Raw genomic sequence first — 23,362 nt, forward strand, 5'->3', positions numbered from 1 at the left:
CGCTCCCAAGTTCTCTCCTTATAGCCTCATAATTCACCTTCCCCCAATTAAATATCTTTCCGTCCTCTTTGCTCCTATCCCTGTCCATGACAGTTCTAAAGGTTATGGAGCAATGGTCACTGCCCCCCAAATGCTCACCCACCGATAGATCTGTCACCTGACACAGTTCATTACCTAAAACTAGATCTAATATGGCATTCCCTCTAGTCGGTCTGTAAACATACTGCGTCAGGAATCCATCCTGTACAGACTTAACAAACTGCGCCCCGTCTAAACCCTTGGCACTAAGTAGGTGCCAATCAATATTTGGATAGTTGAAGTCTTCCATTATAATAACCCTGTTATTTATGCATCTCTCCAAAACACTGCCTCCCAATCTGCTCCACAGTATCCCTACTGATATCGAGGGGCCTATAGAATACTCCCAGAAGGGTAACAGCCCCTTTCTTATTCCTAACTTCCACCCATATTGACTCTAGATAGGATTCTTCTGCATTGTCTACCCTTTCTGCAGCTGTAACTGTGTCCCGGACAAGTATCGCCACACCTCCCCGTCTTCTCCCCCCTCCCTATCCCTTTTAAAACACTGAAAAACAGGAATATTCAATATCCATTCCTGCACCGATGTCAGCCATGTCGCTGCAGTAGCCACAATATCATAGTCCCATGTACTTATCCAAACTCTCAGTTCATCTCCCTTATTCCTGATGCTTCTTGCATTCAAGTAAATGCACTTTCGCCTATCCACCTTACCACTTTTGTAGCCTGTACTCTGTTTCTCCTTCCTTCACAGCCTCTCTACCTGTCAGATCTGCCTTTTCCCCATCCCCTTCTTCCTGACCTACTCCTCCGGTTCCCTTTACCCTCACAATCTAGTTTAAACCCTCCTGAACCACCCTAACAAACCTGGCCGCAAGCATATTGGCCCCCCTCAAGTTCGGATGTAACACGTCCTCTCAGTAGAGGTCCCACCTTCCCCAGAAGAGATCCCAATGATCCAAAAATCTAAAACCCTCCCCCCTGCACCAACTTCTCAGCCACGCATTAATATGCCATCTCCTCCTATTCCTGCCTTCACTATCGCGTGGCACTGGCAGCAAACCAGAGATCGCTACCCTTGAGGTCCTGTCTTTCAGCCTTCTGCCTAGCTCGCTAAACTCCCTTTTCGGGACCTCATCCCTCTTCCCACCTATGTCGTTAGTACCAACATGAACCATGACTTTTGGCTGTTCTCCCTCCCGCTCTAGAATCCTGTTGACCCGATCAGTGACATCCAGGACCCTGGCACCTGGGAGACAACATACCATCCGGGATTCATGCTCACTGCCAAAGAACCTCCTATCTGTTTCCCTGACTATCGAGTCCCCTATCACTACCGCCTTCCTCTTCTCCCTACCCGTCCGAGCAGCAGGACCGGTCCCAGTGCCACAGAGCTGGCTACTGCTGCCAGGCCCCGCCAGGTCATCTCCCTCAATAGTCTTCAAAGCGGAAAACCTTTTATTGAGGGGAACAGCCTCCGAGGTCCTCTGCTCTATCTGACTGTTCGTTTTCGTTTTCCTTTTCCCTCTCCTGACAGTCACTATTCTATCTGTTTCCTGGACTCCAGAAGTACCTGCTGTACGGGGAGGGGGGGGGGGTGGTGACCGTCTCCTGATGAACATAATCTACAAAACTTTCCCCCTCCCTGATGCTGCGCAGTGTTTGAAGCTGCAACTCCAGCTCATCGATTGTGAGCCGAAGTTCCTCAAGCCTCATGAGGAAAGAATGGGTGTGGAACGTAACCGAGAGAGTGTGTGGAAACGGGGAATAGGTGGTAGGGGAGGGTGTGGGGAAAGAGGGGGAGATGGTGTGGAGAAAGTGGTGGGAGACGTTGCGGGGAAAGATGGTAACATGTGGCGATGAGAGGGAGCGGGGATAATGGAAGAAGTTGTGGGGACGGGCGGGGATGGGGAGAGAGGGAAGAGGGGCATGGAACGTGAGGGGAGATGTGGGGGAAATTGGGGATGGGTTGTGGAGGATAGGTTGCGGGGAAAGGTGATAATATATGATGGGGATAGGGTGCGGGGAAAAGGGGAATATGTGGTGGAGAAGAGCGAATAGGTGGTGGAGCTTGAGCAGGGAAACAGGAGGGAACAGGTGGTAGGGGCGCGGCGAAAGTGGGGACAGTGCGGGGGATAATGCAGAGAGTAGCGAGAGAGCTATGAGAGAGAATGGAAGGGGAGAGGGAGTGGGGGAGGAGAATGTGAGAAAACGAGGGGGAGAGCGATGGACAGATGGAGGGAGAGGGGAGAGTAAAAGAGACAATGAAGGGAGAGAGGTAAGGACTGAGGAGCAGGTGGGGTGGGACCAGGGTTGAGACGGGAGGGAGAGAGAGGTGAGACGGCGCGATAGCAGAAGAGAGAGAGGGGGTAGAGAGAAGCAGCTGAACGGGGAGAGGGAACAGAGAGCCAGGAGAGGGAAGAGCTGACGGGAGACGGATGGGCAGGTGGAGAGACAGGTGTCGGGACCGGAGGGGGTCACAGAGATGGACAGAGGGTACAGGAGAGGGAGGGAGTGACGGAGATGGGGACGGGTTCAGGGGCCGGAGGGAGTCACGGAGACAGGGAGGTGTTTCATGGAGACGGTGAGGCAGGTGGTCACCGAGACAGGGAGGGGTGTAGCGGTCGGAGGAGTCACGTAGACGGGGATGAGGGTAGATGGGGAGTGTGTCACGGAGACGGAGAGAGAGGGGATAACGAAGACGTGGAGGGGTGTCTGGGAGGGAGAGAGGTCAGGCAGTCGGGAGGGAAGGGATCACGATGACGAGAAGGGGCGCAGGGATGGGAGGGGCTCACTGAGACGGTAAGAAATTGGGTCACAGAAACGGAAAAGGGTGTAGGTTCCGGAGGGGGTCACGGAGACGGGGAAAGGTGTGCGGGCGCGAGGGGCTCACGAAGACCGGGAAGGGTGCAGGGGAGGAAGGCGGTCACGGTGACGGGGAGGAGTGTGGGATGGGAGGGTGTCACGGAGACCGGGAGGAGTGTGGGGGCCAGAAGGTGTCAGAGTCAGGGAGTGGTGTAGGAGAGATGGAGATCACAGAGACGGGAAACGGCATAGGGGCCAGAGGGGTCATCGAGCCGGAGAGGTGTGCAGCTCCCGGTGTTGGTCACAGAGACAGGGAGACATCTACTTGCCGGAGGGGTTGCAGAGATTGGGACTGTTATAGGAGTTGCAGGGCGTTACAGCGACAGGGCGATTTATGGGACTTGAGGGGGATGTAATAGAAATGGTGAGGTGTTGGAGATGGAGGGTTTACCGAATTAGGGTTTCAGAGGATGAAGGGGGTCATCGGAGTAGGGTGACTTCTGGGGGTTGATGGGTTTACGGAGATAGGGAGGGATGACAGGGCGGGAGTGTGTTACAGAGAGAGGAAGGGGCGTCGGTGCCAGAGGGATCACGGAGACGGGGAGGTGTGTAGGGGCCGGAGGGGGGGTCACAGAAACGGGGTGGGGTGCAGGGGCAGGAGGGGTTCACGGACACGGGGAGGGGTGCAGGGGCCGGAGGGTGGTCACGGAGAAAGGGGTGTGTTCGGGATGGAGGGGTTACAAAGAGAGGAAAGGGCGTAGGTGGCAGAGGGGGTTACAGAGACGGGGGTGAAGCGCCGGAGGGGGGTTACGGACGGGAGGGATGTAAGGGCTGGAGGAGGTTACAGGGACGGGGAGGGTATAAGGGCCGGTGCGGGGTACAGGGATGAGGATGACTGTAGGGCCTAGAGAGGGTTACAGAAATAGGAAGTGGTGTAGCAGCCAAAAATGTCTGAGACTTGGCAGTGTGACTAAGTGTGGTTCTGAGTCTTAAATCTGGTATTATCTGTATTCGTGCATCCAGGTGTTTTTCAATAATCCTGGGACCCAACAAGCACGCAGACAAACCTGCTCAGGATGCAGTCGGAGCAAAACCTCGACATATCCGGAGTCCCCCCTCCCTCCCCAGAATTTGCAAATGAAACAGTCGGTGCAGACGCTGGAAATCTGAAATAGAATCTCAAAATGCTGGATCCACTCATCATGTCGAGCAGCGCCCGTGGAGGGAGAAACAGAGCGAACGTTCTGGTCTGAAATAAAAATGGGTGCGGGCGATTGTGTAAACACTCAGGAGATCGGGCAGCCTCTGTGGTGAGAGGTGGAATGTTACTCGGACAAGTGCAAAGAGATGCATGTCGAGGAGTTAAACCAGGGCCGGGCACACACAGTGAATGGCAGGGCCATTTGTTGTGGGACAGGGAAAACCAGGGACAACAGGTATGTCGTTCCCTGTTAGAGCCACAGGTGGACAAGGCAGTGAAGAAGGCGTACGGCACGCTGGCCTTCATCAGTTAGGGCATTGGTTGCAAGAGTTGTGACATCATGTAACAGGTGTACAAGCCGTCGGTGAGATCGCACTTGGAGTTTTGTATGCAGTTCTGGTCGCCCAGCCACAGTAAGGGTGTGATTAAGCTGGAGAGGGTGCAGGACATATTCACGGGAATGTTGCCGGGAATGGAGAGCTCGATTTATAAGGAGAGGCTGGGATTGTTCAAACGCTCCTGTTTTCAACAACGATTCTGAGGTCCAGACGGCTAAGAACTTCAAGTTCCGAGAAGTGAACATAAGAACAGCCAGCCCTTGTCAAAACAGGACCTTGAAAGCTCACCAGTGCCTCTACTTCCTCAGGAGGCTGAATAAATTTGGCATGTCACCGTGAAGTTGCACCATTGAAAGCATCCTATCCCGATACATCGCGGCTTGGTACAGCAACTGCTCTGCCCGTGACCGCAAGGAACTGCAGAGAGCTGTAAATCCAGCTCAACCCATCACGGAAACCAGCCTCCCCTCCATGGAGTCTACACTTCTCGCTGCCTCGGTAAAGCAGCCAGTGTAATCAAAGACCACACACACCCCAGCCACTCTCTCTTCTCCCCAGTCCCATTGTGCAGGAGATACTAAAGCATGAAAGCACGTACCACCAGGCTCAAGCGCAGCTTCTATCCCGCTGTTTAAGACAATTGATCTGTTCCCTGGTGCGATGACCTCACAATCTCCCTCGTTGTGGCCCTTGCGCCCTATTGTATGCCTGCTCTGCACTTCATCTGTAACTGAAACACTTTTTTCTACACTCTTGTTGTTTTGCCTGTTATTACCTCAATGCACTAAACATTACACTGTTGTAATGCATTGATCCGTATGAACAGTATAGAAGCAACGTTCTTCACTGTACCTCAGTATATGTAAAAATAATAAACCAATTTTCCAACTTACCCGATCGCCTCTACCTCAGCGTTTTAGGAGCGGCTTTTGAATCGCTGGGCCTGTTTTCCATGTTGTTCAGATGAGGAAGTGTTGTTCAGATGAGAAACCTGCTAGATTCTAAAAGACCTGGGTAGAGTGGACGAGGAGAGGATGTCTCCGTTAGTGGAGAGTCGCAATCCGATGGCACAGTCTCAGATTTAAAGGGTCGTCACTTCAGGACTGAGATGAGGCAGAATGTATTCAGGCAGGGGGTGGTGAATCTGTGGAATTTGTTACCACAGAGGGGGTGGAGGCCAACTCATTGGGTATACCTAAGGCAGAGCTTGATAAGTTCTTGATTTGTAAAGAGGTTAAGGGTTATGGGGAGAATGTGGTTCAGAAAGAAAATCAGCCGTGGTTGAATGGCGGAGCAGATCCTATGGGCCGAATGGCCTGATTCTGCTCCTATGTCTTACGTTCCCCTTATACTCCAAAACCTCACCCGGATCACTCCTCAACCTTCCCCATCCTAGGGACTACAGCCCGTGTGTTCATCTCTCCACTAATGTAACACTGGACCCCTGGATCTCTCTGTTTGTCCGCACTGCCAGACACACCGCCCTCCACCTGGTGTGGGTGCGTGACCTGTTCCCTGTTCCCCGTGTCTATGGGGTGGGCACACCTGGGCTTCGTATTGTTGATACACAGCTTCTTCCCACCCACCGTCCCTGAAGTGGGGGAGCAGAGTCCCTCTGCCCTGTTGGTCCATTGCTGTAACTGCCCAAGATGTGCACACCACCAGACTCCCCCTTCTTCCGCCCATCCGTCTCTCTGTTACCCCCGTCTCTCTCTCCTTCTTCCTCACCACCCCTAACCCGCCTTCTCCTCTCCTCCTCGCCCCGCCACTCCCCTTTAACCCTCCCGCTCTCCTCCCCTCCCACCCGCTCTCACCCTTCTCCCCTTCGGCACTGCCCACCTTCCCGCTCCCCCCATTCCCGCATAGAACTTCCCAGCCCGCCCCGCTGTCGTTCTCCTCCCGGCACGCCTCTTCACCTCTCTCCCCCTCCTACCACAGTCACACCCCTGCCTCACGCAGTCCTCTTCCTCTCCCCGGCACTTCAATATGCCCCGCTCTCCCCCATCCCTTCTTCACGGCACTCACACCTCTGTTCTGCCCCCTCCCCACTCTCTCCCCCGGGCTCTAACCCCCTTCCCGGCAGTACCATCATCCCCGCTCTTGCCCTCCACTCCGTCGTTCCCATCTCCCCCTCCTCCCCACTGCACTTAGACCCCGGGCTCTCCCCCTCTCCCACTTGATATCTACCCCTCTGAAGAACGATACACCCCTGGGCTTAAACCACTCCGTGTGGGTGTTACGGTAACACCGACCTCCTTCCCTCAGAGAGAAGAGATAACACCCCCTTCAGCTCTTTCTCCTGCCCGCCGCCCTCACAAACTCCCGCAACTTCCCTTCGTGGGAAATGCAAATAAAGGAAAAGTCAGAGCATTTGCTCTGAGGTTTTCTTGGATGTGACCGGGAGTTTGGGGAGGGAACCAGAGGAGGAATCCATGGGGGTAACGATCCCTCGGTGGGTCCTCCTCCGCTATTGGTTATTTTCAGTGATTGGCATTCGTACGCTCCGATAGGAAACAGAAAAGATACGCGGACCGTCAGTTGACAGTTGTGAGTCACGTGGTTGCAAATGGTATTGGTATTGGTTTATTATTGTCCCTTGTACCAAGGTACAGTGAAAAACTTGTCTTGCAAACCGATCGTACAGGTCAATTCATTACGCAGTGCAGTTACATTGAGTTAGTACAGAGTGCATTGATATAGTACAGGTAAAAACAATAAAAGTACAGAGTAAAGATTCGCAGCTACAGAGAAAGTGCAGTGCAATAAGGTGCAAGATCACAACAAAGTAGATCGTGAGGTCATAGTCCATCTCACTGTATAACGGAACCGTTCAATAGTCTTATCACAGTGGGGTAGAAGCTGTCCTTGAACCTGGTGGTAATGCCCTGAGGCTCCAGTATCTTCCACCCGATGGAAGAGGTAAGAAGAGAGAATGTCCCAGGTGGGTGGTGTCTTTGATTATGCTGGCTGCTTTACCAAGACAATGAGAAGTAAAGACAGAGTCCAAGGAGGGGAGGCTGTTGTCCGTGATGCGCTGGGCTGTGTCCACAACTCTCTGCAGCTTCTTGTAGTCTTGGGCAGAGCAGTTGCCATACCAAGCCGTGATACATACAGATAGGATGCTTTCTATGGTGCATCGGTAAAAGTTGGTGAGAGTCAAAGGGGACAAACCAAATTTCTTTAGCCTCCTGAGGAAGTAGAGGCGCTGGTGAGCTTTCTTGGTCGTGGATTCTACGTGATTTGACCAGGACAGGCTGTTGTCAAAGTTCACTCCCAAGACCTTGAAGCTCTCAACCCTTTCGACCTCAGCATGATTGATGTAGACAGGTGCATGTACACCGCCCCCTTTCATGAAGTAAATGACCAGCTCTTTAGTTTTGTTGACATTGAGGTTGTTGTCATGACACCATTCTACTAAGCTCTTATCTCCTTCCTGTACTCCGAATCATCGCCATTTGAGATACGGCCTACAACGGTGGTATCATCTGCAAACTTGTAGATGGAGTTAGAACAGAATCTAGCGACAACGTCGTGAGTGTATAGGGAGTAGAGGGCTGAGGACGCAGCCTTTTGGGGCACCAGTGTCGAGAATAATCGTGCCGGAGGTATTGCTTCCTATCCTCACTGATTGCAGACTGTTCGTTAGAAAGTCAAGGATCCAGTTGCAGAGGGAGGTGTTGAGTCCTCGGTCTCGGAGTTTGGTGACAAGCTTGATTCGAATTATTGTATTGAAGGCAGAGCTGTAGCAAATAAACAATAGCCTACCGTATGTGACTTTATTGTCCAGATGCTCCAGAGCTGAGTGTAGTGCCAGGGAGCTGCCATCCTCTGTAGACCTGTTTCGCCGATAGGAATGATCGGAAACACGGATAATAAGGGGAGGGCGTTGCACAGAGAGACTAAGAGGGTGATAAGGCAGCGGTCGCCCCGCAGAGGACAAAAATAATTAAATATTTATATCTTAATTTGTTTGTGATTGATTTGTCAGGGATGAGGTCGGGATTGCACCTCGCACTCTCTCACTCATTGGGGAGACCCACATTCTTGATCAATACAAGTGAAGTGCTGGGAACACTCAGCAGGCCGGGAGCAGCTGCAGAGAGAGGAGCAGAATTACGGGTTCAGATCGGAGGGCCTCATTCACTCTCGGACTGTCCACCGATGGTCACTGGCCCGCCCCGCCCTCTCTACTGACGTCACAAACCCTCCGCCTGGCTCGCGCTGAGACCGGTTTACTTGCATTCGGCCCATATCCGCCTAATTCTTTCAGATCAATGGACCTGTCCCAGTAACATTTTAAATATTGTAGTTGTCCCCGTCTCTACAGCTTCCTCAGGCCGTTCCTTCCACCGCTCTTTGTGGGAAAAAAATGACCCGCAGTTCCCTTTTAATTTTCCCCTCTCACTGTAAATCCATGCCCTCTCGTTTTCGATTCCCGTTTACGGGGGAAATTACTGTGGCAATCCCCATTATTTACTCCCGTAATGATTTTATATACCTCTGGAAAGTCACGCCTCAGCCTCCAATACTTCATGGAAATAGTCCCACCCTATCCATCCTCTCTCAATAACTCAAGCAAGTCAGAGCCCAGCCGTGTAAAGGGAACAGAGAGACATCGGACAGCAGAATTTGGAAACTAAGCTTGTTGAGTTTCTGCATTGAGCTGTTTCATAGAGTCACCCTCAGTCCAGGGACAGGTTCCTGCACTGCCTCCAGCTGATTCTTCCTTCTGAACTGAAATGGTTTCGTTGCATCCTGAAACATATAAAATATCATCAGTTAAGCACATTGCATAATCGGTTCAAAGCAGGAGACCATGATTAATATGTGAATACTTGCAGACAATTATCATGCATAAAATCAAGTGAATCCCCTAATATTTTGTTGCATTAAGTAGGCATGCAACTTGTCACCTGATCCGCTCCAGACTTCCGTGGGTCAGTATGAGGTGGAGGAGAGCGGGGACAGATCGGTCTGTGAGGGAGTTTGATCTCAGGTCCAGCTCCGTCAGTGATCGGTTTGTAGTGAGAGCGGAGACAAGATCCTCTGTGCAAGAATCTGTGAGATCGACAGCCCATAATCTGGGGGTGAAGGAGAGAAATCACAGTTGTCAGGGGGTAGCCGGAGTTTGTTAATCACACCGACATAAGTGATGGGCCAGATCTCCCACTGACCCTGAGTTCAGAGGCATCGCGCTATTTCTTCTGGCGTGGGCTTGGGCGCATTTTTCCACGTAGGTTGCTCCCAGCGGTTGGGCTGTGGGCGGCGACTGACCGTCGGTGTCGGGGTGCGCTGAGAGAAGGGATTAGCACGTGGTGAGGTCCCGGCCCAAGATCACCGCTGACAAAGCTGTCACTCAGACTGAATGTTGACAACGTCCGGGTATCCAAACTTTGAAGAACCATTCAGGAAATAATACAAACTAAAATAATATTCAAACCTTGAACTTCCTGTGTAAAATGTCACCCATACACTTGGAAACGGTGAAGCACACAGTTGTGCTGAATGAACTCCAGTGCCCAGTTCCACTGACGGTTCTCCCAGCAGCCGCCCCCTACCCACCACTGACGCCACAGGGTCCGCTGGACCTGTGCCGGATCCACGAGCAGAATTCCCAGCCCGTGAGCTGGGGAATCAGAGGAAATCTGCGCTGCCTTGTTGAAACACGGACGAGCACAGGGCCTCGGGATGTGTGAACAAGCACGAGTCAGCGGTTGCTGTCGGCGGAAGTTCTTAGTGTCGAGAGTCAGACACCCACTGACTGTAAACATAATCGCTCACAGTCTGGTACTTATTCTAGTTTCTGTATTTTACACTCCGAGTTCCTCAGAGGGACAGACAGCAGTTTCACTCCTGAATCTGCCAGTTAATCAAAACCTAACGACAAGTCCGTCAGTGAAGAGTTTACACTGAGTGTGGAAGCGAGTTCCTCGGCGCAAGAAGCTGTGAGACCGGCAACACAGAGACTGAGGATGAGAGAGACAAAATGAAATCAGTGGAAGAGTTAACGGCAGATCTTTTCCAATGGAAGGTCGTCGCCTGTCAGTGTTTATTACGTGATAACAAACGCTGAATGATGTGGATCAACTATTACCCATCCTATTGATTGATATTAGTTCACGCCCCCACCCGTGATTGGTAAAAAATAGTCTCCCCCAATTAACTTACTGTAGATTCTGTAATTTACAGTCCACGTTCCTCAGAGCCGCACACACCGATTTCACGCTGGAATCATCCAGTTTATTGGAACCCAGGTCGAGCTCTGTCAATGAAGAGCTTGTAGTGAGAACAGAGGCGAGATCCTCGGTACAGGAAGCGGTGAGATTTACCTACCGTAGACTGAGGACGAGAGGAAGTGATGGATGGACAGACAGAGAGAAAGATGGAGAGAGAGAGAGAGGGGGGGGTTCAGAGAGAGGGGATAGTGGGAGAGTGAGAAGAATGAGAGAGAGAGAAGGCAGAGAGGAGAGAGGGGCAGAGAAAAGAAGGGAGGAAAGGGGATAGAGGGAAAAGAGTGAGGAGGGTGAGAGAACGGGGGAGAGTGGGTCAAGCAGGGGAATATTTGGAAAGGAGAGTGAAGAGTGTGAAAGGGGAGATAGAGAGTGGTTAGTGGAGGAGAGAGAGACTGAGAGAGATAGGGATAGATAGATAGAGAAAGAGAGAAGCCGTGAAAGCAAACATTAGAGATTCACGTTATTCTCACTCATTTCCACAGGAATGCGCTGCCTTGCTAAAGGACAACGAGGCGGCACAACCTGAAGTATTTCTGGGACCCTCTGCGTTTGTGCTGTCCCGCCATAAAAACCCGTCGCAAATGTGCTTTGCTTCTGTTCATCGCAGACTGTATTCTTTTGAAAGCCTGTTACACCGCAGCGCGACTTAGCCCTCAGACTGGGCAGACGTTCCGTGCCAATGGAGGCAACCTGAGAGGTGGTTCCTTCATCCGCTGTGTTAACTCGATCTCCCAAGCCCCAATCGCCACACTGACGCACTGGTGTCTCGGAAAACTGCTGCACTGGAAAATCGTTTCCTTGCAGAATATCCTTTAATTTATATGAAAGCTTCCCAATATCTTCGAGAACAGCGATAACATCCAACCACTTTTAATTCAAAGTTTGTAAAATGAAAAGGTATAGAAAAAATGATAAAATCCATCCAACATCGATTGAAACATTCCACCAACAATCTTTCCCTGACCAGTTCTACCCAAGTCTGTGTTTCTTTACACATTTCTCCTGGGGACACCTCATCCTCCCAACTGTTCAGTCGTTCCCCACTGTGGTCACGTACTAAACTGGAAATGGATAAAGATGTCTCCAATCTCCCTATGCTTACAGGCCCATTGGAAGAACCCATTCCAACTCAGGCCTACTCCTCGAACCGTTAATCGTCTGCACCGAACGGCCTGCGTTAAAAACGTTCTGGACCATTGAAGGAAGGTGACCGAAGCCAATGGAGCCCAGGGCGAGGGCGGATTACTTGGGCTGCACGGCTGCACCAATAATTGGAGGGTGACGGAGCGGAAAATCTACCTGATCCTCTCACAGTCCGGTACTCACTGGAGTTTCTCTATTTTACGATCCGGTTTGCTCAGAGCTACAGACAGCAGCTTCATTCCCGAATCTCCCAGTTCATTACCACCCAGCTCCAGCTCCGTCAGTGAGCGATTTGAACTGAGAGCGAAGGCGAGATCCTCGGCACAAGAAACGGTTAGACCGTTATTGTTCAACCTGGAGATGAGAGCGAGTGAGGGTAAAGAAATCGAGAGACGTCAGCGGGAATCTCCAGTACTTATCAGCAGCACAGCAACTGATCATATTATTGTGTAATATCTGACACCTAATTATTTCCATGATCATCTCTCACACCCTGGTACTGACATCAGTGCCTGTAGTTTACATTACGGTTTAATCAGAGCCTCAGAGAGCAGTTTCGCTCCTGCATCTCCCAGTTCATTTTTCCCCAGTATGAACACAAGCAGAGTGAGAAACAAACGGAATCAGACCCCGGATCTGACATCAATTCTCTCGAGGTGAAAAGTCATGAAATTAATGACTGGGGTTGGTTTGACGGAGGAGGGCTCGGAGGTTCCGCACAGGAGCGGGACAACACACTTGGGTCGGATTTAAGTGAATACCCGGGTTTACTGCTCCGGTTTACTCGTTTGCTAGTGTGTATATTCTCCCGGGATTAACCTCTTTACCCGGTAGATTGAAGACACGTACTGCCAGATTTCAGCTCCTATTTATCACTGACCTTCGGCCTAGATCGTAAGCGTTGGGCCCGAGTCCACAACCATCAGTCTCAGCGGGGCAAGCGCTGTCCACTGTGAGACGGGTCGGGGGCATGATTGAAAGGTGTGAAGGTTATGTCATTGGAGGGGAAGCTGAGCTCGCCTGCCTGCAGTTGTGCTCTGTCCTTGGTTACCAAATGTGTAGTGTTTTTGTTCCCTTTCCCGCTGACACTGACGGTCTGCTGACTGTCACTCAATACTCCTTCCCGGGAATAAGGTGGGATGCTCCAACACATGGACTTGCTGGAGCTTGTGTCGGCTTGTGTGCCAGTAACCGTGAGGAGGAGCCTTAAGTGGATGTGTCACAGGCAGTGAAAACCACAAATATAAACGTGATTGATCACAATTAAACCAATAGCCGTTATTACTGAGCTGATAAACTGTCCAACGTACTTCACAAGGAGGCATTATAGGCCATTTGCAGAATTACTGCTTTTCCTCTGGGTATTTGTCCGTATCATTGGGATCTGCTTTTCTGCTTTTGACGCTGCCCTCCCCTGTTTTTCCATTTCACAAAACACAGCACAGTAGACATTTAAAAATTGAAGTGAGAGACAAAGGAATAGTTACCTCAATTGCTGACATTTGTGCAGCCCGGGTGCCAGACGCTGCAATCCTTCACAGCGAATATGGCAGCCCTGCAGGTCAGGGTCTTTTATTGTCTCGCAGAGCCACATGACATGAGACAGCACCGCGCAGTCAACCTGGGTCAGTCGCAACTCAGTCAATGAAAGTGATTCCACAGATCCCAGTGTGCTTCCAACCAGTTCATTATTCTGAAATTCAAATTTTGTCAACTGAACAAATTGAAATCGTCCCAATTCGCCAGGAGGTCCGTGATCTCCGAGCTCGGAGCTGCTGAAGACAACAGAGAAAGCAAGACAAAATCGCTCTCCTATAGGAGGACAAGTACCATCTAGTGCTGAAACCGTAAAGGGTGAGGAAGCAGAATATTTGAAAATGATTAAACCAGAGTCAAATAGTTAATAATACATAGAACATAATCGCTTACCCGTGCTGACCACGGCCCCCGTGCTGACCATGATGCCAATTTAAACTGTACATCAGCCTGCACATTATCCATACCACCTCACCCCCATTCCCTGCCTGTTCACCTGCTTGTCGAAACCGCCTTTAAACATTTCAGTCGTAACTGTTACCCTGATACAAGAGATTCTGCAGATGCTGGAATCTGGAGCAACACACACAAAATGCTGGAGGAACTCAGGTCGAGACCCTTCGCCGGGACTGGAAAGGAAGAAGGAAGATGGAAGAAGCCAGAATAAAAAAGGCCGCGGGAGGAGCACAAGCTGGCAGATGATAGCTGAGTCCATGGGTGGGGTGGGAGGTGAATAGGAATGATCTGAGAATCTGGGAGGTGATGGATGGAAGAGGCAAAGCGCTAAAGGAGGAGGATCCTTATCCCAAACTCAGGTGGTGGACCTATTAAAAGAGAAACAGCGTGCAAAAGGAGTAGACGTTAAAGCGGAGCTTAGGTTACCATATAGATCAGTCACAACCATATAACAAGGTGGAACAGGCTCCAGGCACCAAGAAGCCTCCTGCTGCTCCAGATCCATGTTCTGTGTAAATGCCAGAGGTACTGTGAGCCAACATAAATCTGAAAACCTACCTATGCCTCGGATGTTGTATTTCATTGGTCAATGTAGTCAGCACTTTACAAATGAGCATCATCTGCGCCCGTTACTACATGTCTCCAATGAAACCTATTCCGATCTCTCCTGGACTATATTTCATCTCACTGAAAGATCACTAATCTGACCTGGAATAACCCAGTTCAATAATTTGCTTACAACGACGGAGACGGCCACTGCCTTGCAAGAAATAACAGTAAATGTGACGGCATGAATCTGGTATAAAAAGCAAATGCAATTTTGTCAGTTTCCATAAGATCCCTCACTGTGGTTGCGAAACAACGGGAATATTCTGTATAACAAGGCGAGATTATAACTGGCCCCAAGGAAACCTGCTGCACTCACCCAGTCTGGTCTACAAGTGACTTCAGTCCAGTTAATGTAGTTGGCTCTGAGCTGCCCCGTGGACTGGCCCGTCGGGTCATCCAGTGTAACAACTAATGACCAATAAAGGTTGGTCTTTACAGTGCCCCCTATGTTCCGTGTGTTAGTTGAAAATACACCCTCCCAATATCGGCAGTTGCGCCCTTTTGCCTCAGGCTGGCAAATTTATTACGTGACGGCTAAGATAATTCAGACCGAGTTCTTCCTCCAGTCTTTTTAACTCTGTTTAAGCGTCAAGCACTTTTTCTCTGGGACCAGTGACATTTCTCAAGCATATTAGATGAAAGGAATGTGAACATCAGAACCAGGATCATTCGGAGGCTGTACTGCTTTACGCCCCAGTTCCGCCAATCAGCAAGCCATTCCTGATCTTCTACTCCAGAGTCATTTTCCAGCAGTATCCCCACATCCGTTAATTCCCCTGACAATGGAAACTGCATTACTATCGGTCTCATATTACTGTGACTCCACCACTCCACTTTTCGTGGCCTCCAGGTCGCCGGCTCACTCTTTTGCTCGGGAAATACCGCTGCTCAGACACTGTAGTTATGCCCATTAGACTCCCCAATAAGGGGGGGGGTGCATCAGTCCATTCCTTCATCCCCTCCATTCGTGACAAGAGCTGCCACTGTAGATATCAACTCTCTCTCCTCAGCGTCTTCACTACTCCCTGTGCTTTTACAAACCTCAGATCAGGATCTGTTTTGAAGACAACATTTATCATATAAAGAACTTTATGTCAAACCTGTGCTCTTCACTGGATCTGCCGCCATGTCGGATTCTTCTGCTGCGATGGGGACAATCGGTCCCAAATGTTGTTGCTCTGTAATTCATAAGAAAAGAGGAAAATTAGTCAATAATTGACAAGAGAAAAATGCCGTGATAAACTGCAGAAACTCCCGCACCTCCCAATATCCACATAACACTCTCTCCAGCGCGGCACTTTCTATTCCACAAACTGTCCAACTCTCTGAAACCCGGATTCACAATTAACATCAGGGTCAACGGGAGGGCTCGGTATCAAAGGGGTGAACAAGGGTACCCTGCCCAAGAGATTAGCTGCTCGATCAGCATTTCGCAAGGGACATCCAGGAAGATAAATGTCCATCTTGTATTTTAGCCTACCCTAATTCTGTTTTCACCCCACTGCGTTAAAGCTCCGATCTTCCCTCAGACTTCTCACCCCGAGGTCAATAATCAGTCCATACCTTCAGCGCAGCGCCCCCTTCAGGACAGTTCATTGTGAGGGGCTCGTGCTCCAGGAGGAAGCATTGGGGAGGAGATGAAGGGAGCAGAGGATTGCGAGATCGCGGCAAATGTAAAACCTGTTAATGATGGCTGAGGATCCAAAACCGGGTAGGTGACTGTAAGGTGCCTGCAGTTGAGAGCGCAAGCAGTGAGACGAGAAGTAGGAGCAGGAGTTGGTCAGTTGCTTATCGTGCCTACACTGAACCATTTAGGCCCCCGAGTCACTCATTGACTCCGTTACACTTCCTGACCCGCAGCCGCGCCCACGCACACCTACTTCCCACATTTGCCTCCCCCAAATCAGCCATCCTCACTGCCGCAGTATCGGACCTGATTCTCACACCGGCTCTGTCCTGCAGCCGTACCATCCCAGCGAGGCAACTACATTTCCCAGCGCCCTGCCTGGCAGTCTGGCATCCACTCTTCAGGTGCCGTGCACGGATATCGAATTGATAGCACCCCCATTCCCATTTACCAGCAGCGCCAGCAGAGTTCAGAGAGAAGACTTTTACATTTGCAAAGATTCACTTTACGTCATTGTCAGCAGGTGCACAATTGGACAGAGATTTACTGCAAGAGCAGACACAGCCAGTAACGTTTCCTGGATTGGAGTGTCTTAGCTATAAGCAGAGGTTGGACCAGCTTGGATTGTTTTGTCAGGGTCGACCAGATAGAAGTATAAAAGACTATGAGCGGACTAGGCAGCATAGATGGTCAGAATCAATTTCCCAGTATGCAATTATCAAATACTTGAGGGCAGACTTTTAAGGTGAGAGGGAGGATGTTAAAATGAGATTTACGTAGCAAGTTGTCTCTTTCACAGAAATAGGTAGGCGCCGGGGAAGTGGTGGAAACAGATACTGTACAAACGTGAACGAAGGCTTTTGCAAAACCAGCGTTGACTGAAGAGAATATGTAGAGAGAATTTACGAAATCCAGATGTTCCACGACACCTCAATCTCCAATGATCTCCATTGCTTTGTTCCGAAGTATCTGCCACCCCGAAGGCATTCGATACGTGGCCGTCCACACAAGTACCTGTTTCCCAGTAGAGGTTAACGACAAAGTGGGCTCCACTTGTTTTCTCCAAATATCCATTCATGGATTGTACTGACAGACACATATTGTTCTTCTTCCATTATTATGGAGACTAGCAGTCAGTCTCTTTCTCTCTCTCTCTCTCTCTCTCTCTCTCTCTCTCTCTCTCTCTCTCTCTCTCTCTCTCTCTCTTTCTCTCTCTCTATCTCTCTCTCTCTCTCTTTTTCTCCGACTCACTTCGACTCACCAAGCAAAACCGCCAGCACGTTGTATGGTATTAGTATTGGCATTGATACAGTCTTGCTATCTTGATGACACCACACACACTACTACTCGACTGTACAGGTGCCTTAAAGTGACATTCACCAAATAGCAACCTGACTCGTAACACACTGAAAGAAGTAGGTGCCGGAGAGGTGGTGGAAACAGATACTGTAGCAACGTTTCAGCGGTACTTGGACAGACACACGAACAGGCGTAGAATTGGGGGATATAAGCCACGTGTAGTGGCTTACGTAGGCAGACGTGTAGTTTATATTGGTATTGCGGCCAATTGATATCATTGATATCACTGCCATCGGAGGTCGAAGGGCCTGTTCATGTGTTGTACTGTTCTATGTCCCACAATGTTGACTTTGAGAGGAATGTCCGTCTACTGACCGGTGTCTCCAGAAAGGCTTGGCTGTTCTCGGTTTTCCGTATCTTCTGGACTAGGAGGCACATCAGGAGGGCTGTCTGCCGCCGTCTGCTCATTTCTTCTTGCTGATGAACTGCGAGGCCGCTGAAGTTTCCGGTAAAAGTTCCCCATGTCTGTTAAGTCGCTACCTGCGGTAAAACAAAACTCCTGTTTGCAGCAGAGCAACGTATAGAAGTAAATAAAAGCAGACGGCCAATGGTGGTGCCACATGCACGGGTGCACAACACTGGACACGTGATGTGCAGGTGGTTGAACGGCCACGTCTTCCGTTTGCAAATCAGGCACGTCTGAGGCAGCGGGATGTGGGAGAAACGAGACAGTTAAAGGCTTGTCGTTAGACCGGGTGCGAGACTAATTAGGTGCAGTGAATGTCTAACAGGGGACGGGGGTGTGGGGATACTTAATTGTCGGGTGACAGTGAAGGCCGTGCAGGGCAAAGTGCAGATAACTGGGTCATAGAATGACATTGTATATGAGGGTAACTGAGGGGCCTCTCAGTTCAGAAGATCCATAGAAAACCAAAGTTTATCAAGCCTCTTCTCATAACTAATATTCTCCAAACCATGCAACATCTTGGTGAACTTCTGCACCCTGTCCAAAACCTCCACGTCCTTCCTGTAGTGCGGCAACCAGAACTGCAAGCAATACTCCAAATGCGGCCTAAAGAAAATTTCATTCAGCTGCAACGTGACTTCGCGACATTGATATTCAGCACCCCGACCAATGAAGGGAAACATGCCGTACGCTTTCTTTACCATCCTGCCCACTTGCTTTGGCCACGTTCAGGGAGCTGTTGACTTGCACCATCAAGATCCCTCAGTACATCAATGCTCCTGAGGGTTCTGGAGTTCAATGGGTTCTTTCCTCTCACATTTGTCCAACCAAAGTTAAACACCTCGCATTTGGTTTTCAAACGAATCTGGCACGAATCCCTGGGTTCATTGTCAGTGGAAAAACTGACGGATACCACGATTAATCTTTCCCCATTGCACGTACATTTTCTTTTGCTTATTTCATTACAACCAATCAACTGCCTTGATTCCTTTGCATGTGACCGATTTGTCACCTGCAAGTTGTTGTTCTGTGAGACTCAGAGCTCAGTGCCTGTATGCAAGTCGTTGCCTGTCCACAGGACGGATTCCAACAGAGACACATTCCTCAGAGCAGGAAGAGGTCTTTCTGCTGAAGATGACCAATTATATTGAAACAAACAATCCGGACACTACACTGTTCACTGCATGTTACAATTGGATAAAACCCCATCGGGTCGCCAGGAACCGGGTCACAAAGCGAGTCAGTTGGGAGTTCAAATTCCCGCATCAACGAAAGTGTTTCCGAATTAGAATGGGTTAAAACCTCAGGGTTCAGGATGCTGATCCGTGTCGCATGAACGATCTTAAACCGTGATGGTGAGAGACGGAATGGGGCGGGGGAAGGGGGGCACGGAGCGGGCTGAGTAGTGAAGTCCTAGAAGGGAGAAAAGGCGTTTAGGGTTCCGTTTCCAGCCCACTCTCACAACTGGCTGGATCGGTGGCTCTGGCAAACGGGTCAGATAGCCAGGTGAGGGTCGAGTGGGGAGTGAGGGAATGGGTCAACGAGTAAAACAGGGAAATGGATCTAATGAGGTTAGAAAACCTTACCTGAAGCCGCAGGACGTCTCTGATGTTATTTTTGTTAGACTAGTAAGTTGTATCCTTTTCCCTTCGTGGTTGTTCTTTGATTAACTCGCATGCTGTCAATTTGTTCCGCTCCTTATTCTGGGAGGTTCTGAGCCCCTCCTATGTATGAAGGGTGCTGCCAGGTGCAGGACGAGTTTCAGCATAAGCATTACTCAACTACCTCAGGACAGGGAGACACCTATCTGGTGAAAACAAATCAAATCGGGTCGATAAATTGCCACGTCTTCAACTGTGAATAAGTACGCTTAAAACGTCTGTTCAAAAACTCTTTTGCGGCGAAGTTTTTTAAAACGGACAAATACGTTGCTGCCTTTCCACCCGGGGCATAATTTGCTTCATAGCTTCACATCCCTCAGCCCTCTTGGCTACTGTTGAACAGTGCTTGTTTGTTTGTTTGTGTGTGTGTGTGTGTGTGTGTGTGTGTGCGTGAGTGAGAAAGAGAGAGAGAGAGAGACTGAGACTGCACCCCCGTCAGATCACAGTGATGCTCCCTTCCCACCTCTACTCCTCTCCGCTTTACCGCTCTACCGCTGCAATGTGCTCAGTTAAAGCGCAGGGTTGGGCAGACAGGTCAAACTCATGAAATGAATGGTTAACTGGACAGTGTTAATAACCGTTACCTTTCTAATGCTAAAATAGACACAAGCAAACAATTTTCCTCAGTGGAGATATCCAGTACAAAGTGACGGGTGGGAAGGATGGAGTTTAACTTTTAGCTGCGCCTTTTTGGCTTCAAACAAGGAAACTCTGTCTCTTCAAATCTAATCAGTAGAAGTTATATTTCTCCAAAAACAAACAAAAGATAATACTCAACAATGAGTGTCCACTTTGTGAGATTTTTCTCTCTATCTTTCTCTCCTCTCTCTCTCACAACCCCTCCCTCCACACCAAGTACACACAAACAAAGAGACACTCTGTGTATGTCTCTCTCTCTCTCACTCACTCTCAGTCTTAACTTTTTTGTACTCTCACTCTCACGTGAAATCCTTCAACCTCGACCATGTTGCTAGCGTCATGGAAGTGTTGTTTATAAACTGCCCGCACCCAAAACGACTATGTGAAGGGTGACGGCCAACGTTCACTGAACTAAATGAGAACTTTTTTTCCTACCGTGTTGAACATTGAGCCAGACCAGAACAAAGTAGTCTCTGGCAGTGCCAGAGCAGCGTAATTTGCTGTGCAAGTCCCAACGCTTCTCCTGCGCCACAGTGAGATTGCAGAAGGTCACAAGGATAACTCTCCCTCTTCACCCCTCCCTGCCTCCCCGCCCCTCTCGTCCCTCGTTCTACCTCTCTCTAACCTTCTTCACACTAACACCCTCCCCCCACGTTGTCAATTCCTCACTTGCTCGCTGATCTCTGATTGATTTGAGAAGAAAACGTGACATCCGCTCAACCTGTGGGGATCGGGGATGAGGCTCCCAGATCCGATGTTCGAACCCTTCCCGTTCACCCTCTACCCCGCTTCCCCTTCTCCTCACCTCCCAATCGCTTCCCCTTTCCCCCTCCATCCCACTTCTCTCTTTCCCTCTCCCCACTCTCTTACCTTCCCTCACTCTCTTCCCCTCTTCCCCCTTTCCCATCTTCCCCTCCTCCCCTCTCCCTCCTCCTCCCCTCCCCCTCTTCTCCTTGTCCTCCCTTTCCACACTCTTCCCCTTCTCTCACCCTCTTCTTCTCTGCCCCTCTCCTCTCTTCGCTCCTTACTCTCTCCTACTCCCCTTATTCCGACTGCTCCTCGCTCCCCTGTTCTGCCCTCTCCCGTATTTCCTCATCTCTCTACCTCTTACCGTTCTACCCCTCTCTCTTTACCCCTTCCCCTTCTCCAAATTCCCCTCTTCTCTTCCCTTTCTCTTCCCCTCCCTCCCTCTCTTCTCCCCTTCGCTCTCTTAGCTCCCCCTCTCTGCGCCCCCCCCATTTGATCCAACATTAACTTGGGATTTGCCACATTGCCACATGTAACGAGATACAGCAAAAAAACTGGTACTTGCAAGCCATGCACACAGATCATTTCGAAACATAAGTCCTCTGCGGTAGTAAAAGGGAAAAGCAACAACAGAATGCAGACTATTGTGTTACAGTTACAGTAACAGCCAAAGTACATTGCAGGTAGACAATAAGGCGCAAGGGTCATGACGATGTAGTTTGGAAAGGCAAGAGTCCATGTTATCGTACAAGGGGTCCGTTGAAGAATCTTGTAACAGCGGAATACAATCTATCCTTGAGCCTGGTGGTATATGTTTTCAAGCTTTTGTATCTTCTGCCCGATGGGCGGAGGGCGAAGAGAGAATGTCCGGGGTGGTCTGGTTCCTTCATTATGTTCGCTGCTTTACCGAGACAATGAGAAGTACAGGCAGAGCCCATGGAGGCGAGGATGATTTCCGTGATGTGCTGAGCTGTGTCCACAACTCTCTACAGCTTTTTTTTCAGTCACGGGCAGAGATTGTGCTATCCCGTGCCGTGATGCATCGAGATAGGATGCTGTCTGTGGTGCAACTGTAAAAAAAATGGTGAGGGTCAACGGAGACATGCTGAATTTCTTTCGCCTTCTGAGGAAGTTGAGGAGCTGGTAAACTTTCTTGGCCGTGACATCTTCGTGGTTGAACCAGGACAGGCTATTGGTGATATTTACACCTTGGAATCTGAGGCTCTCAACTTGGTGGAAGGAGGTAGAAGGTGGCGGAGGAGGGTGGTTTCTGTGGTGCCCGTTGCTGGGAACTCGTTCTTTGTTGTTATATGTTAATGATTTGGAAATAATGCAGCAAAATGGTTAAAAAGTTTGCAGATGGTACAAGAAATAGTTTCCTTAGGATGGACAATCGCCTCTAATACAATATGATGTTTATCAGTTGTTAATGAAGACAGAGCAGTACAAACGGACCGTGATCCTTATCAGTGCCAAATAATGTACCGTGTAAGGATGAATACGGAAATGGCGCACACATCAGTGGTAGGATCCTGCGGAGTATGGAGGAACAAAAGGACCCTTCAAGTCCATGACCTCTGAAGGTGACAGAATGATAAGGTAGTGAGGCATGTACACAGGGCACCTGTCTCCATTGGTTGCGGGACCATAGAAACAAGAACGGAAAGTCACACTCCAACTTTATAAACCCGTGGTTGGGCAGTTACTGGAGTACTGAGTGCAGTCCTGGTCGCCACTCGATCGGAAGTACAGGACTACATTGGAGAGGGTGCAAAGAGAGTTGCATGGAACGGAGGGTTCAGCTGTGGGGAGCGACACGACAAGCTGGATGTTATTTTTTTCTTCCGAGGGAAGCGGGCTGAAGTGGTACCCGCTCGAGGTGTCCGAGTTATGTGGCGCAGGGGCAGAGCAGGTATTAGGATATTTCCACCCAAAGCAGAGGTTCAGTGAAAGGGTAAAGAAGTTCAAAGGCGATCTGGGAATGTTTTTCCAATCATCCAGGGTTGGGTGAAAACGGTAATATAGCGCCTGCATAGGCGGTGGGAGTGGAGATCCCCATAACGTGTGAGAAATATCGAGCCGAGTACTTGTAATGCCAAGGCGGAGAAGGCGACAGACCGTATGCTGTTGAAAGGGATGAGCACAGATGTGCATTCTAAAGTCGATGTGGACATGATGGACCGAATTACCCGTTACTGTGTCGTGTGACTCTGTGACTTTGTGACAAAGACGAACAACTGAAAGTACAGGAAAGGCGAGGCGGACGAGGAACCAGAAGTGAAGAAAGGTCGAGAGATTGCCTGCTGCACCAGAGGGATACCCGGCTCCTGTGTTCACCGGGGGGGCGGAGCGCACCACAAATAAGCAAAGGGCAGTTTGCAACGTCTGTGCAAATAGACAGGACATACTTGATCTCATACACTCTCTGCTTATCTAAAAACCCTTTTTCTTGCTGCAGTCAGTTCCGCTTCACAGTGCCGGATGCAACCAATCTATATGTGGGCTCAGGCCGGGACTGAATGCGGTGCATTTCACACAGGAGATGCCTGGTTCTCGCCCCTCG

At 49.9% G+C, this 23,362-nt stretch overlaps 2 long non-coding RNA genes across 3 annotated transcripts in view; one reads left to right on the forward strand and one right to left on the reverse strand.

Moving 5' to 3' along the window:
* LOC127566461 (uncharacterized) overlaps positions 1 to 23,362 on the forward strand; it is a 43,615-nt gene that overhangs the window by 18,726 nt on the left and 1,527 nt on the right. The gene's annotated exons all lie outside the window — the stretch shown is intronic.
* LOC127566458 (uncharacterized) lies at positions 7,003 to 19,444 on the reverse strand. 2 transcript variants are annotated; one of them, XR_007955729.1, is made up of 7 exons: positions 19,339 to 19,444; positions 15,461 to 15,538; positions 13,247 to 13,452; positions 10,552 to 12,113; positions 9,297 to 9,464; positions 8,882 to 9,138; positions 7,003 to 8,476 (listed from the first exon to the last, which is right to left on the reverse strand). It is a non-coding gene; the product is annotated as an uncharacterized LOC127566458 (long non-coding RNA). The 2 variants fall into 2 exon arrangements; XR_007955728.1 differs by having other exon boundaries at positions 7,003 to 9,138.

Source organism: Pristis pectinata, chromosome 41, assembly GCF_009764475.1.
Source record: "Pristis pectinata isolate sPriPec2 chromosome 41, sPriPec2.1.pri, whole genome shotgun sequence".
Lineage (NCBI taxonomy): Eukaryota > Metazoa > Chordata > Chondrichthyes > Rhinopristiformes > Pristidae > Pristis > Pristis pectinata.